This window comes from Hibiscus syriacus, unplaced genomic scaffold (genome assembly GCF_006381635.1).
Source record: "Hibiscus syriacus cultivar Baekdansim isolate YM2019G1 unplaced genomic scaffold, ASM638163v2 tig00111213_pilon, whole genome shotgun sequence".
Lineage (NCBI taxonomy): Eukaryota > Viridiplantae > Streptophyta > Magnoliopsida > Malvales > Malvaceae > Hibiscus > Hibiscus syriacus.
The window spans coordinates 5520760-5525406 of NW_024063022.1; the positions used below are offsets into that span (position 1 = coordinate 5520760).

At 35.1% G+C, this 4647-nt stretch overlaps 1 pseudogene; it reads right to left on the bottom strand.

Moving 5' to 3' along the window:
* Positions 1–363: 363 nt before the first annotated feature.
* LOC120156068 lies at positions 364–4276 on the bottom strand (annotated as a pseudogene).
* Positions 4277–4647: the final 371 nt, after the last annotated feature.

Consider the following 4647-nt stretch of genomic DNA (forward strand, 5'->3'; position numbering starts at 1 on the left):
TACATTTATTACGATTACGAAAATAATAATATTATTATAATCATTACGTGTATCACAATCGTGTAATAATAGTTTTGAACAACACCGTTACTCTTATTTAAATACCTGCTCGTTGGTAATAGGACAATCGATTTAAAGAATTATATTCTTCCATTTTTGTTGAACATGTGTGTATAAGAGAGAATTCTAATGCAACTTGATTGCTTAAATCCACTTATTCTCAGTATACAAGAATGACCACGTTCTGTAAATAATCTAGCACCTACAACAATTTGAATGAAATAAACCAAAAGGTGAAAAAAAATCAAAAAAACTGAAGTGCTCTTATATTTGGAAATGATTCTCTTTCGATCATTTTGGGGACTAAGACGTCGGAACGAAGGTTCCGACGTAACCGAAACCGGCGACGAAGAAAGCGATCGACTGTAGGAAGAGGAATATGAAATACCGATTCTTGCCAAAAGCCATGCCATAGCAGCCACAGAAGAAGAGGTATGCCCCAACACCAAGCTCAAGCAAATGAAGCCTGCGCAAGCAGAAAAGATTAATATATATATATATATATGTGTGTATGTTCATCTTCTCAGATGGTAAATGTTGACCGATTGAGAGTTACCTTTCTCCGATTCGGATTCGGGGTTTCTTGGGAGCTTTTGACCTACTTTGGTCTTGAGAGCATCTCCCAATTTTTCAGTAACAACCCATTCGTTTAATCTTCCGGCCTCGAGCAAACCGATGAACGTTGCCTTTGTCCGATGTAAAGACATCACATTCTCGAAAAGAATCCAGAACATCACCAGATGCAATGACCTGCAACATTTCAGTAATCAATCAAGCTGATCACTTGGAGGATCATACTCCATTTTATGCTCGAATATGCATCGACATCGAGTCCGATCAACATAGAAAGATCGAGGGAAGTACCTCGGAGTTCCAACCGCATTGAGGAGAGTGATGATAGAAGGAATGTAGACGGCACCCCACTTAGGAACATGGACTTCAGGAACGAAAACAGTCGACGGTAAAACGAGACAGTAGAAAACAAATGTGACAATGTGAGCTACAATCTTTCGGACGAAGAAGAGACTGTAGATCACATAAAGCTTCTTCCATTAAGTAACTTTCTGCAATTAAAGAAAGCAAGTTAATGAATTGTAATCTTGATTTTGTGTTCATTACGATCTTGGGATGGTTACCTTATTTCTTATGATTTCGATTGCCATTTTCTTGAAGAGATTAGCAGGGCCACAAGACCATCTATGCTGTTGGTACCTATATGCTTTGAATGTACTTGGCAACTCATTTTTCACCTACCATAAATCATGATGGAATCAATTCCCCATTCATAGGAATACGGTTAGAGTTTGACCCAAATTTGATGATAATAGTACCTTGAGGTCGCCGACGTAAACGAATTTCCAGCCCTTAAGACTCGGACGGCCAAATCCATATCCTCCACCGTCGTTCGGTCTTTCCATCTACCGGCTTCATTGATTGCTGAAATTCTCCATACACCGGCCGTCCCTGACACATATATATGATCTAGCTTCTTGTAACCATGTCTTGTATGATTAAAGGACTTGAAAACCATTTGATGCACTTGTGGGATTTGTTTACCATTGAAACCAAAGAAAGCATAGGTTGAAGACCCCACTTCTTGTTCCACTTTGAAATGGTAATCCAATGACATCTCTTGCATCCTTGTCATTAAGCATTCATTTGCGTTGACTGCAACATAACAGTAACATTTATCACAATATAATTGATGGAATGTTTGTCAACCGTTCGTATAACTTTTGTTTGTAAATCTAAATAAACGATTATAATCAAAATTTTTATGTTCATTTCATAAACAAACGAACATAAATATGTGTTTGTTTCATTTATATTCAGGAACATGCTTGCTAATGGATTCGCTTATAAGTTTGTTTACATGGTACTCCTTATCCTTTTACTTTTTTATACTTTAAATATTGGTGTTTATGAATATATAAACAGACATATTCGCGAATATTAAATCAACATGTTGGGAACATATAAATGAACATGTTTTTGAATGTTAAATAAATATGTTCAACGGATCCTAAACAAGCAAAACAGAACACCTTAAAAAATAAACAAAAAATATTAAAAACTTAAGGGTAAATTATACATTTAGTATCTAAATTATCAGTTTTAGTTTATTTTAGTACTTAAACATTCAATTTTTTCAAAAGCATACCTAAAGTTTAGTTTTTGTTTCATTTTAATACTCTACCGTTAAAAACTTTAGTTTTTGTTTCATTTTAGTATCACTGTTCAAAATTTAACATCAAATTTTAAAATTAATTTAAATTTAAGGTACTAAAACGGACCCAACACCAATAATATAACTTTTAAATGCGTGGTTAGCCCAAAATTTAAATAATCACAAACAAAACATAAAAACTTAAAAAAATGAACACTAACAAAGTGATTTATATCTAAAAAAAATCACAGTGTAAGAATCTGAAAATGAAATATCAATGTGTGTCCATCTAAGTCAGCCATGGTTAATGTGTCAACGTCATGTGTCATCTTTATTCCAAGTAATTGACAAATTTTCCTTTGAAATTTCTCTAATCAGATGAAAATAGTTAGCCCCACCAACATTCTTTATTTTGGCCATTGATATCATCAAACCTTAATTTAAAAGGAAAAACAAGACACCCTCGTGTCCAAAAGAGAACAGAAGAAATTGGCAGACAGAGAGGGCCACCGACACACAAGGAAAAAAATGTCTAATCAATTTATCTTAAAATTCAAATAACGATAAGGAAGGTTACCAAATTTCCAACGTGCTTGAACGAGTGCAATTTCAGGGTTGTTGACAAGAAATGGGATGGTGCGCCATAGGAAGTCGGGTTCAGGCTGGAAATCAGCATCGAAAATGGCAACATAATCACAGTGTTTGACGTAGCTGTGTTTCATTCCTTCTTTCAAGGCACCTGCATTGTACCCATTCCTATTGTCCCTTACCTCGTACTTTATGTTTATCCCTTTGCTTCCTCATCTTCTGCATTCTTGTTCCACCATGCTCTATCATCACATTCCAGCATCAGAACTCGTGTAATACTTTCTGCAATTTCTGTAAAGTTACTTTAAAATATACCTTAATGGTATGATCTGTCGAATCATCGAGAACTTGAATTATTATCCGATCAGCTGGCCATGAAAGCCCACATGCAGCTCCAATTGAAAGTTGATAAACCTGAGTATATATCAGACGTGTCTTAGATTATCATTTTGCACTAATAGAGAGCAAAACTCGGTTATACTCAAAAGATCGAACTTTTCAACTCTACTCGATTTAAAAAGACTTTGCTCAATTCGGAAAAAATTTCAAAATCGAGTTGAGTTATAAAATAGACGATCATCTGAGCTGGATATAATTTGTTTACTAATATATGATAAAATCATATTTTAATTATGTCTATACGTATCGCCGTTGTTTTCAAACATTGACTTGACGATAAAATATTGTTTTACTTATTGGCTCGATGGAACAATATAAAAGGAGACTCAATCAACAACATATGAATTATATTTTATCATATATTAGTCAATATATTAACGTATAGTTCAGATGATTATCAATTTTTTAACATAAAATGATGACTTTAGAACATATAAATAGTTTGATCACCATTTTGTAACTTTTAACAATTGAGTGACTCAATAAAATAACGTCATATAGTTATGAGATTCTTTATGTACTTTATCCTATAAATATTTACATTAAATTTAAAGAGAAACTCAAACAATTTGATTCGACTCATATTAAAAAAATTCAAATAAATTTTAAATTATAAAATATAACTCGTCAACTCGAATAAATAATAATTTTTTGATCGACTACTCACCCCCTATCAGCATTAATGTCCGAAAAGAAAAGGCATCCAAATATGAAGCACAGAACGAACCTCTTTTTCATTGTACATTGGGATTTGTATTAGAACCATAGGATAAGCAGAACTACCGAGCTCAACATCATCCTTCATCGGCTCCCATTTGTACCTTTTCTCAGGCTTTCTCCCAAACAACATGAGCAACACTATGGCTATCCCCATATACACCCTTTCGACGAAAAGCATTATCGACATGTCGGAAACAAAAAAACCATAAATTTCTGAGACGGCACAATCAGTGGTACCTTCATTTGATGCCAAAACAACCCGATTTGGCCCGTGACATCATCACGACTCACCTGAAATGTACCCGGAATAACGGCCGTCGACGTCGCCGATGTCCGCTCCATCGGGAATGCTATGTGTATGTGTATGTGTATGTGTATGTGTATGTGTATGCGTATGCGTATGCGTATGCGTATGCGTATGCGTATGCGTATGCGTATGCGTATGCGTATGCGTATGCGTATGTGTATGTGTATGTATATGTGTATGTGTATGTGTATGTGTATGTGTATGTGTTTGGTTTAGTTATAAAGAAGAAGGTGGGGTTTGCGAAAAGAGCACGAATGTTTTATTCGGTATTCAGGAGGTGTGATTATTGCTTGTGAGTTACGTATAGAAAAGGTTGTACTTGAGACAGCAAACTGGGACTTTTGTCAGTAAGTAGATCGAAAGCACTCAATTTCAGCACCACACCATAGCGGTCCGTTATCGGAAT